Source organism: Zingiber officinale, chromosome 11B, assembly GCF_018446385.1.
Source record: "Zingiber officinale cultivar Zhangliang chromosome 11B, Zo_v1.1, whole genome shotgun sequence".
NCBI classification, from domain to species: domain Eukaryota; kingdom Viridiplantae; phylum Streptophyta; class Magnoliopsida; order Zingiberales; family Zingiberaceae; genus Zingiber; species Zingiber officinale.
Window position 1 is genome coordinate 9,670,725 of NC_056007.1, and position 13,120 is coordinate 9,683,844.

Sequence of the window (13,120 nt, forward strand, 5' to 3'; positions counted from 1 at the left end):
TCGTCGAGAGAAGATTCTGACTCTGGTTCATCTCTCGAAGCTTTGAGGGCGACGTTGTTCTTGGGCTCTTTCATTCCTGCACATCTTGACTCATGCACTTCAAATGTTGAAAAGAATTCTTCTAACGAAATTTTTACTAAATCTTTAGAAATTTAAAAGGCATCTACTAATGATGCTCATTTGGTATTTCTAGGAACGGAATTCAGTGCGTACCTGAGCGAATCTCGGTTACTTACCTTTTCTCCGAGATTCGAAAGTTCGGTAATGATTTCTTTTATTCTCGAGTGCAGATGCGCGACTGTCTCGTCTTCCCCAAGTCGCAGGCTGGTGAGCTGATTGCGAAGCAGATTTTGTCTAGCGAGCTTGGCTTCAGACGTCCCTTCGTGCAGCTCGAGGAACTTCTCCCAAAGTTCCTTTGCCGAGTCGTAGTTCCCGATCCTGTTGACTTCTTGAGCCAGAAGAACACTTAGCAGATGGTATTCTGCTTTGCTGTTCGCCACGAAGTCGGCCTGCTCATTTTTCGTCCAATTGTTTTTCTCCTTACATTTCGGTGTTGTAAAGCCAAATTCCATTATAAGCATTAATTCAAAATCGGTGGTAAAGAATACCTGCATCAGCTTTTTCCAAGTGGTGAAATTCCCTTCGAATTTCGGTGGGTGGATGCTTGGTCCGGCCATCTCATTGCTTTGTTCGGCGGTTAGTCCTCCTGAAGTGCTTCGGCTCTGATACCACTTGTAGGACCGTTGCGGGCGGCTAGAAGGGGGGTTGAATAACCCGGTAAAAATAAAACACAACAACCTTTTCTTGTCTTTTCAAACTAACACTTGCATATAAATAGAAAAATAATAAATCAAAACAGAAAAAGACGAGTCACCAGATGTTTATTTGGTTACAACCGGGGAGGTTGTTAATCCTAGGAAAATGATCGCTCTTCTATCTCCTTCAGGCGGAGAAGCCTCTTTTACAGCAATGTAGGCACAGAAAGAAAGAAGCTAATCTAAACAGTGGAAGCGCACAAGCGTTGTTACAATTTCTGAACTGATTGAAAAGCTTCTAGACCAAGGCTATATTTATAGCCTTGGTCGGGGCGCCTAGAGGGTTCTGGGCGCTTTGGGGGGATAAATTTTATCCCCCAACATTCAGATCGAGTCAAAGCTCAATTTGGTCAAACTTCACGGTCTGAGCGCCCGGAAGGGTTCCGGGCGCCCCGGACCCTAAAGTCAACCAGTGTTGACTTTTTCATCCGGGGATCACTGCTCCTGTTCAGTTCGCCTCGGTCCGGGCCTTCTACTCCGAATCCGCTCGCTTGGGTGATCTCTGCCATCCGGAAAAGGGCTCACCCGAACCCAACTTCCGGTCTTCTTGAGCGGGCTTCCCTCCGGCTTCTCGTCCTTCAGAATCGCCGCGTGTTTCCTTCTCGTCCGCCGGCGTACTCATCCGCAGTTTTCGTCCCTCGGATGCACCGTGTGCCGTCCTTCTCGCTAGCTACGTCTCTTGCTCCTCGAGCAGTCTTCCACTTTGGCTTTCGTCCCTCGGAACCCCTGCACGCTTCTTTCTTGTTCGCCAGTGTACTCTTCCGCAGCGCCTCGTCCCTCGGACACACCTTGTGCCGTCCTTCTCGCTAGCTGCGTCTTCCACTCGACTACTTGTGCTCCTAAGCTCCTGCACACTTAGACACAAGGTTAGAAACACACAGGACCTAACTTAACTTGTTGATCACACCAAAATAACCTTGGGGTTCCAACACTTTCTTCTTTTCAGTTTCCGAAGTTTCGATTACTTGGATGATTGCGTCCAACCGAAATAGGGCTCACTCGAACCCAATTTCCGACCTTCTCCTCGAGCAGGCTTTCGTCCCGACTTCTCATCCCTCGAACGTCGTGCACGTTCTTCTTGTCCACCAGAGTACTCTTCCGCAGCTCTTTCATCCTTCGGACGCACCAAGCCTATCGACTCCCTTCCCGTGTCATCGTTCTCGCTAGCTGCGTCTTCCGCTCGACTTCCTGCGCTCTTAAGCTCCTGCACACTTAGCCACAGGGATCAAAATCAAACAGGACCTAACCTAACTTGGTTGATCACATTAAAACAATCACGAGGTCCAACAGCTTGTTCACGAACGCTTGGTTCATTTATAACCCTAATATGAGCTTTAGACCATCTCTAACCACAAAATCTATTTTGGTGCCATTTCAACATTAATTTACTGTCACTTCAGCAGTAAATAATTTTCCAACTCTAATCAATACACACCATTTTCTACACTAAAAGGAATATTTCTTAGAATATTCTATTTTTCCATCTTATAATTTATTATTCAACATACATATTAATTTATTAAATATTTTGATTCCGATAATAATTACTATTAAAATTAATAATTTTATGGTACATAATAACTAAATTTTATGATATTATTTTTTTAGTTACAAGAAAATAAAAATTAGTATTTTCATTCTTAATTTTGATGAAAATAATTTAATAGATATACTAAATTCAAATTAAATAATATTAATTTATAATATTTAAAAATATTTTAAATATAAATTTAATATTATAATATATTATATTAAACAAAAGAACTCTTTTGACATTAAAATGATGTTAAAGGGTATGTGCTAGAGTTGGTCTTAGCTTTCGGGGCTATTGTTCGGATTTATCGTGAGAGAAATAAAAAAACATGTGAGCATTGTGTTAGCTAGAGCCCTAGAGCCAATCATTTGATGATTGTATTTTGGACTTATTGTATCATATTCTATATAAATAAAGGCATTTTGATTTTGGTTATTATACTTACTTGTATTGGTGCCAAATAAACTAAGTATAATAATGTCCTTGAGTAGACGGTTCTCACCTATATCAATCGGTTAGTTGAACCGATAGTGAGATGATATAGGGAACACTACTCTTAATCATTCCTAGTCAAGTATTAACATTCAGGGACAATGTTAATGCAATAAGACTAGCATGTAGGTCAACTCGATGACTTGATCTCACAAGTCATGGATATAGAGATATCAAGTTGACACATGGGTATACATTAGAGAATGTATACTGAATGACCCGCCATGAGAAAGTATCATGTTGGTGCAATCATGCCCTGGAAGTTTCAATGTGTTGACAATTATTTAAGTTTAGGTTAATAGGTGGAACTAACATGCATTGTGAGTTTGCAGGAGGAGTTTCTTGCAGGTCAGAAGACCAGATGCAAGAGAAGACCAAGAAGGTCGAGGACTGGATTCTTGGCAAAGAGAGTTCTTGCAGGTCAGAAGACCAGATGTAAGGCAAGAGAAGTCCAAGAAGGTCGGGGACCGGATTCTTGGCAAAAGAAGCTCCTGCAAGTCACAAGATTATGTGTGTGATAGGCTCACTGTCAGAGATCGACTGGAAAATCGATTCAGACATGGCTGTGCGGCAGATTGCCTCTGAATCGATCAGCCGATCGATTGAAGGTTAGGCAATCGATTGGATGATCGATTGGTAAGGTTCTGCGCAGCATAGAATGCGTCTGGATCGATCAGCCGATCGATTCAAGGAAATGAATCGATCGGCCGATCGATCCGTGAACATTCTGTGCGAAGCACAGAATCGTTCTAAATCGATCAGCCGATCGATTCAAGGGATTGAATCGATCGGCCGATCGATCCATGAACATTCTGTGCGAAGCACAGAATCGTCCTGAATCGATCAGCCGATCGATTCAAGGAACTGAATCGATCGACCGATCGATTCACGCAGCTGCAATTTCATGAGCAAGCGGCTGAATTGATTCAAACGCTGCCCCCAATCGATCCAAGTCAAATAAAAGAATCTGCACCGTCGATCTTGACGCGATGGCTTCCAACGGATAGTTGTGAATCGATTGGAATATAACCTCAATCGATCCACGGCGACGGCGGCGTGAGAAACGGCTAGTTTTCTCAACGTATAAAACACGGGAAGAAACTGGAAAACGTACAATAACGAAAAACATACTGTTCCATTGCTCTCCAAGCCTTTTGAAAGCTCTCAAGTGATCAAGATTCAAAGCAAAGGGTTCAAGCTCCTCTCCACTACGTACTGAAATCTCACCTGCAAAGAAGAAGCTGATTAAAGCTTGTAATCCTTCTCTACTTCTTCTTTGTAGCGTTTGTGATATTTATTTTGAAGAAAAGGGAGAGGTGTATTTCTGTTAAGGTTTCTCCACCTTCGGTGTGATTCCGAGAAGGAGGGTTTTTGATAGTGAAAGAGTGTGAGTGGTGTGGATCCTTGGACTAGTCACCTCCTTGAGGAGGTGGATACCAAGTGAATACCGGTGTTAGCATTGCCTTCAGATTTCCACTGTGCAAAACAAAGTTGGTCAGCAAAAGAAGTGAGCCATTCCCCCCCCCCCCCCCTCTAGCTCAACCGATCCTAACAAGTGGTATCAGAGCATTGGTTTGCTTTTGAGGATTCATCGTCAAGAAAGCACAAGTTAAAGAGCTACAAGATGTCAATGAAGGAGGGACATAGTACTTCACGACCACCATTCTATGAAGGCAACAATTTTGCTTATTGGAAGAGCCGCATGGAACACTATCTCATGACCGAAATTGATATGTGGTTCTCAATCACGGAGGGTTTCATGGCGCCAACTGAAAATGGAAAAATGCTTGAGTCATCAAGGTGGACTGTTGAACAAAAAATGAAGGCTCAAGCAAATGCAAAGGCGATTGTGACTCTTCAATGTGGATTAAGCTCGGAACAACTCAACAAAGTTGGACCTTTTAAGAGTGCCAAGGATTTGTGGGATAAGCTTATTGAACTAAATGAAGACACCAAGGATTCAAGAATTGCAAAGAGAGATTTGTTGATAAATCAACTTCAAAACTTCACCATGAAGGATGGAGAAACGGTAAGCTCACTACATGGGAGATTCAAGGAACTCCTAAATGGTCTTCATTCAGTTGGAGAGAGTGTGGAGAACTGAGATCTCATAAGGTATGCTTTAAAATCTTTCCCAAGAAACTCTTTATGGTCATCCATGGTGGATGCTTATAAGGTTTCAAGGGATTTGTCAATAGTGAAATTGGATGAATTATTTTGTGAACTTGAATTGCATGAGCAAGCTAACACAAGCCATAAGGAGAAAGGTATAGCCTTGGTTGCAGGTGAAAAGAGCAAAAAGAAGCACAAGGAAAAGAAAAAGGAGAAGAAGGAGTCATCTTCAGAATCCGAACAAGATAGTGATAGTGATAGTGATGAAGAGCTATCATCAAGTGAAATGGCAAACTTCGTTCGAAGAATGATGAGACATTCAAGGAAGTTTGACAAAAAGGATGTTAAGAAAATCTTCAATGATGAGAAAAGAAAAGGTAAATCTCTTGTGGATTCTAAGAATAAAACTGATGTAATTTGCTATGAATGTAAGAAAAAGGGGCACTACAAAACAGAGTGTCAAAAGTTGAAGAAGCAAGAGGAAAAGATCAAGAAAAAGAAGAAGGCGTTGAAAGCCACATGGGATGACTCATCATCAAGCTCATCGGAAGAAGATGAAAGGAAGAGCTCAAAGCACATGGCTCTCATGGCCTTAAGTCATGTAGAAGATAGTGAAGATGAAGATAGTCATGAAGAAGATGTGGAGTCTTCAAGTGAGTCATCTTCTAGTGATGATGAGGTAATTTCTCCCAAGCTTGATAAGATGTATGCCACCATTGCATGCTTAACCAATGCACTAGCTAAATCAAAAGGGAAGGTCAAAAGATTGCAAAATGAATTGAAATCACTCAAAAATGAAATTGTGCCATGTGAAAGTTGCATGCTTCATGAAAATGACAAAAATGATGTTGATGATCTTGAAAAAGAAAATGTATCATTGAAATCACAAGTTGATGATCTTAGATGTGCTCTAGTAAAATTTACTTCAAGCTCAAAATACTTAGACATGATTCTAGTAGCTCAAAGAGGCGTGTACAATAAAGCGGGACTAGGTTTTAAATCTCAAGATAAGGAAGTTAAATTCATGTCCCTAATTAGTAGAAACCATGCTTCAAGGGTTAAGGTTGTTCAAGCTTGGGTACCCAAGCAATTTGTTATTGATGCTACCGGACCCAAAGTGTGGGTACCAAAACATTTGGTTCATCGTGTTTAAACAGGCATGCGCAAAGGGGGAGCATCCAACAACATGGTTCGTAGATAGTGGATGCTCTAAGCATATGACGGGAGACTCATCAAAATTTTCATCATTTAGACACAAAAGTAAAGGTACCGTTTCTTTTGGTAATAGTGGTGAGCTAAAAGTTATAGGAATTGGAGATATTAGAATTTTCGAGAAATTTGTAATAAAAAATGTGTTACTAGTAAAAGACATGACTTTTAATCTCTTGAGTGTTAGTCAACTATGTGACTCGGGGTATAGAGTTGAGTTCAACTCATCTCAATGCCTAGTCAAACATAGTGAACTAAACACCAATGTTCTCATAGGCCATAGAAAAGAAAATATTTATCAAGTTGAACTATTTGGTGCTACTAATGTGTTTGCTAAGTGTCTCATGTCCAAAGAAGAGGAGACGTGGCTTTGGCACCGGAGACTCGCTCACACCAACATGAAGAATATCAAAAATCTCTCAAGGAAGGAGTTGGTGCACGGATTGCCAAAGTTGAAGTTTCAAAAGGACAAAATATGTGATGCATGTCAAATGGGTAAGCAAACCAAAGCTATTCATAAAGGTAAAAATGTTGTAAGTACTTCAAATGCTTTAGAGCTCATTCACATGGATTTATTTGATAGTAACAAATATATTTCTTTAAATGGTAGTAGATATTGCTTTGTGATTGTGGATGATTACACTAGATATACATGGGTGTTTTTCTTGAAACATAAGGATCAAACTCTAGATACCTTGATTGCTTTTTGTAATAGAGTAGAAAATGAAAAGGCTCATAAGATAAACAAAATAAGAAGTGATCATGGAGGTGAGTTTGAAAATGATAGATTCACAAGTTTTTGTATGGAAAAGGCTACAAACATGAGTTTTCAACCCCTAGAACACCTCAACAAAATGGAGTTGTTGAGAGGAAAAATAGGGTGTTACAAGAGGCCGCTAGGAGCATGTTAAATGTGTTGGTGCGGTTTGCACTAACGATTTAACCCAGGTTTTGATGAATGACAAATATGTTAAGTTAGTTTTGTTGTTGTCTGACACTTTGATCGAGTGTGCAGGAGAAGTCCAGCTAGGTCGACGGGCTGACCGGATAGCTGGCGAGAAGTCCAAACGGGTCGACGGGCTGACCGGACGCTTGGCGAGAAGTCCAGCTAGGTCGACGGGCTGACCAGATAGCTGGCGAGAAGTCCAAGCGGGTCGACGGGCTGACCGGACGCTTGGCGAGAAGTCCAGACGGGTCGACGGGCTGACCGGACGTCTGGCAGGTAAGTAAGGTAAGTCACTGGAAGGGAGTGACTGTGAGGACGCGTTCCCGGGAAGGGAACATTAGGCGTCGATCCGGCTTAGATCCATTTCGGATATCTAAGTCGAGATCGTGACTAGATTCCGGTCTCGGAAAGACGGAATCTAAGTTATACTCTTTTTATTTATCCGTTGAACTTTAACTGTGCTGACAATCTGTTTTACAGGATATATATTTGCCTCGGACTAACTTTGTTTTGCAGGAAAAGGGAGTTTTCTGGAACAAGGTGGTCCGGGCGCCCGGAGGGGATCCGGGCGCCCGGAGGTCCGGGCGCCCGGAAGGCGAATTCTATCCAGCCGAGTCGTCGCCACGTGGAGCATCATGGTTTGTGCAGCTACGTCACATTCCAGGCGCCCGGAACAGCATATAAAAGAAGCCCCAGACAGGAGCTTCAGATCAATCAATTAAGCTGAGAATTCTTCTACTGCTGGTCTTGCTGCTCGACGTTCAGTGCGACGCCAACAAAGCTCCGACATTACGCTCCATTCTTTTCCCTTCTTGTCGGTATTTGTTTTCAGTTTTCATTAGCATTCACTGTACGATTCTTTTGTAATCATCATTTCGAATTGCTAGTGATTGCCCAACGAAAGTGGTCAAGGACCACGGGCCTTCGAGTAGGAGTCGTCACAGGCTCCGAACGAAGTAAAACATTTGTGTCTATTTTAATTTTCCGCTGCGTTTACACTCTAAGTTTTCGAATCGATATTCACCCCCCTCTATCGAATCTAACGGTCCTACAAGTGGTATCAGAGCAGGTACCGCTCTGATTTGGTGCAACCACCAATCAGACAGGGGGTGAATTTTTTTTTTTGTTCGATAATTAATTTTAAAACTGGTGTTTCGTTAACTTAATATTTCTCTAATCAATTTAAATTAGTGCAACACGAATCTAGTTTTTTTTTTCTATTTTTCTCTTCCCGCACTACTAATCCAAGACCAAGTCTTGGGATATTTTTTTTGGTTATTTACCTGTGCACAGAATGTCCCAACAAGAAGGATTCAGCACAGTGCGACCTCCACTCTTCAACGGGGACGACTTTCCGTACTGGAAGAAGTGCATGGAGGTCTACCTCAAAACTGACTTCGACCAGTGGATGAGCATTACGAGACCCTACAAAATTCCAGTGGACAACTCCAGGAATCTAGTGGATCCTGAAGACTGGACAGCAGATCTGAAGAAAAAAGCATCAACAGAAAATAAAGCGATCAACACTCTACAGTGCGGATTGACAAGAGAAGAACTGAACAGAGTCGGTTCACACAAAAACGCTAAAGAGCTATGGGACAAGTTGATCGAACTGCACGAGGGAACGTGCGACGCTAAGGTAACAAAACGAGACCTGCTTTTAAATAAAATTTTTAATATAAAAATGCAGGAAGGAGAAACAGCGAATCAACTCCACACGAGGATCAAGGACATCCTCAACGGGCTTCATGCGATAGGCCACCAGATGGAGAACAGAGACTTAATAAGGTACGCATTAAACGCTTTTCCACGTAATAGTTTGTGGGCATCAATAGTGGATGCCTACAAAATTTCTAAAAATCTCTCTAAGTTAAAATTAGATGAACTTTTATGTGAATTAGAATTACACGAACAAACTAATGCTGGAGCCGAGAAAGGTATAGCTCTATTTGCAGGTTCCTCCAAAGAAAAGAAAAGCAAGCCTGAATTTGAAGAAGAATCTGACCAAGACTCCGAAGACGAAGAACACCTGTTGAACTTGGTAAGAAAAATGTTCACCAGGAGAAAGAGGAGCTTCAGCAAAAAGGATCTTCAAAAGATCAGCTCTCCCTCAGAACAAAAGAACGTGACTTGCTACGGCTGCAACAAAAAGGGACACTACAAGAACGAATGCCCAAAACTGAAGTTCGACAAACCAAATCCAACCAAAAAGAAGGCACTCAAAGCAACGTGGGACGACTCCTCGGACGAATCGGAGGAAGAAGAGCAGAAACATCAGAGCCACCTCGCACTGATGGCCCGCGAAGCCGAAACAGAAAATGAGTCGGAAGATGAAGACACGAGTCCGTACTCGTTTCCGAAGGCTCGAATGAGGTATATTTTAATTTAAACAAAAAGTTTTTTAGAATCATCTCTTGTTTAAATAGTAAATTAACTAAAGTAGAAAATGAAAACAAATCACTTCTTGAGGAAAATCAAAACCTCAAGGAACAAATCAAAAATTCAAATCCAACTCAAGATCTAACACTTGAGGAGGAGAATCTATCATTAAAAATGATGTTAAAATTTAAAAGAAATGCTAGAAAAATTTACAACAAGATCAAAAAATTTAGACTTAATCCTAAATAATCAAAAAGCATGTTATAATAAAACCGGACTAGGATATAAGTCGAATTCAAATAAAACCTTCAAATCATTAATAACCCAATACAAATCAACCAATCTAGCTTGGGTTCCGAAAGCGTGTCTGACCACGCAAGTAGGACTTAATCAATATTATATACCTAAAGAAAAAATACATTATATAAAATCGAATAAACCAAACCAAAATCCAAAATATAAACCTAAATCAAATTCAAAATCTAAACAGTTTAAAAATCAACAAAATTATCACCAAGTTAACCATAACTATAAAAAGAATCGACACAAGCCTAAAATCAAAATTTATTAAAGGCCAATAATTCAGGGGGAGGCTCCAGAATAGCTGGCACCTCCAAAACTAACTTACCCGACAGGGTAACCCAAAATTTACCAACCCGGCAGGGTAATTAAGATTAGTTAAAAAGAGACCAAGTTTAACTTGAATCATGGTATTGGTGAAATTTTTGGATGATAGTACGTTAGGGAAGTTTGGGCATCGCATGTCTAGAAAGATATGGCTTCGATCTGGTGCATTTGGCCAAGTGGAACTGACCGAAGCTACCCTTAAATGAATCCTAACCAGTTAGACCAAGATTTAGTACTAAGTTCCGTGGATAGGACTATTCGGAAAACCTCGAAAGGTTGGTTACTTCTAATGATGTCCATGTGACTCACCAAGCTTAGAAGTTTATCCGAAGAATGCTTATTTGTGGAAACCAAAACTAAATCTGAATCTAACACACGTTAAATCAAAACTCCATAATTAAAAATCCAATTTCATCTCACGAAATCATAGGATTCCCTGATTGAAAATATAGATCGGGTGAGATGAATAAGGCTTCAAAATTTTAATTTTAAACTTAAAAATTATTTTCAAAATTTTAAACTTAAAATTTATTTTCAAAATTTTAAACTTAAAAATTATTTTCAAAATTTTAAACTTAATTTCAAAAATTCTAATTTTAAACTTAAAAATTATTTTCAAAATTTTAAACTTAAAATTATTTTCAAAATTTTAAACTTAAAAATTATTTTCAAAATTTTAAACTTAAAAATTATTTTCAAAATTTTAAACTTAAAAATTACTTTCAAAATTTTAAACTTAAAAATTATTCTCAAAATTTTAAACCTAAAAATTAATTTCAAAATTCTAATTTTAAACTTAAAAATTATTTTCAAAATTTTAAACTTAAAATTATTTTCAAAATTGTAAACTTAAAAATTATTTTCAAAATTTTAAACTTAAAAATTATTTTCAAAATTTTAAACTTAAAAATTATTTTCAAAATTTTAAACTTAAAAATTATTCTCAAAATTTTAAACTTAAAAATTAATTTCAAAATTCTAATTTTAAACTTAAAAAATTATTTTCAAAATTTTAAACTTAAAAAATTATTTTCAAAATTTTAAACTTAAAAATTATTTTCAAAATTTTAAACTTAAAAATTATTTTCAAAATTTTAATTTTTAAACTTAAAAAATTATTTTCAAAATTTTAATTTAAAAAAAAAAAATTATTTTCAAAATTTTAATTTTTAAACTTAAAAAATTATTTTCAAAATTTTAATTTAAAAAAAAAAATTTATTTTCAAAATTTTAAGTTTAAAAAAAAAATTATTTTCAAAATTTTAATTTTAAAACTTAAAAAATTATTTTCAAAATTTTAATTTTAAACTAAAAAAAAATTTATTTCAATTTTAAAACTTAAAAAATCATTTTCAAAATTTTAATTTTAAACTTAAAAAATTATTTTCAAAATTTTAATTTTAAAACTTAAAAAATTATTTTCAAAATTTTAATTTTTAAATTTAAAAAATTATTTTCAAAATCTTAATTTTAAGCTTAAAAAATTAATTTCAAAATTTTAATTTTAAACTTAAAAAATTAATCTCAAAATCTTAATTTTAAACTTAAATTAATGCATGCTCAAAAGACTAACTTTAAATCCTACTTACTGTAGGAAACCAAGTGGATTTTGGACAGTGGTTGCTCCAAACATATGACTGGAGATCACACCAAGTTCACTCAACTCACTTACAAAAGTCTAGGAACAGTTGCCTTTGGAAATAACGGCAAACTCAAGGTAATTGGTATAGGTAATATTGAATTAAAATTAGACTTTATAATTACAAATGTCTTACTTGTTGAAAACTTTAAATATAATCTTCTAAGTATAAGTCAATTGTGTGATACTAGGTATAAGGTCAAATTTCTATCTATAGAATGCTCAATCAAACATCTAGATAATCCTACCATAAGCCTAAAAGGTTTTAGAAAAGACAACATCTATGTCATCAACTTAACCATTTCTTCCATTAAGTATTATTTAACACAAAAAGAAGAAACTTGGTTATGGCATAGGAGGATGTCTCACACCAACTTTAGAAATATAAGTAAACTAAATGGACTTGTAAAAGGCTTACCAAAGTTACCTAACTTAGATTCAACCATATGTAATGCTTGTCAACAAGGCAAACAAACTAAATCAACCCACAAACAAACAAATCAACCACAAACTAACTCAATCTTAGAACTTCTACATTTAGACCTTTTTGACTCCCATGGAGTCAAATCCATAAATGGAAACTTATATTGTTTAGTAATTATAGACGATTATTCTAGGTTTACTTGGGTAAAATTCTTAAAACATAAAGATGAAACTTTTGAAATTTTTACAAATTTTTGCAAACAGATTGAAAACGAAAAAGATATTAAAATTAAAAGAATTAGGAGTGACAATGGGGGAGAATTTAAAAATCACAACTTTAACAGTTTTTGTCTAGAAAACGGTTACCATCATGAGTTCTCATGCCCTAAAACCCCCCAACGAAATGGAATTGTAGAAAGAAAAAATAGAATCTTACTTGAAGCTTCTAGAACAATGTTAAATGAGTATAACCTACCTAAATACTTTTGGGCAGAAGCCGTTAGTACAGCCTGCTAACAATAAATAAAACTCATAACAAAACTTTCTTCGAAATGTTTTATAATAAACAACCAAACATAAAATATTTTAAGGTATTTGGGTGCCCAGTTTTTATCTTAAATACAAGAGAACACTTAGGAAAATTCACCTCTAAAATTGAAAATGGAATTTTTGTAGGATATTCCCTAAATAGTAGAGGCTACAGAATTTATAATAAGGTTACCTTAAAAATTGAAGAAACTACTAATGTAAAATTTAAAGAAACTAAACAAGACATAGAACCTACACAACCACCTGAGTTTGTTCCAGAAACCAACCAAACTCTAAGTCATGAAGAAGAGGAACAACATCAAGAGAATCAACCTCCTAAAACAGTAAGGGTAAACCCAAATCATCCAACTGATCAAATAATTGGTGACCCAGACTTAAGAGTTCAAACCAGATCA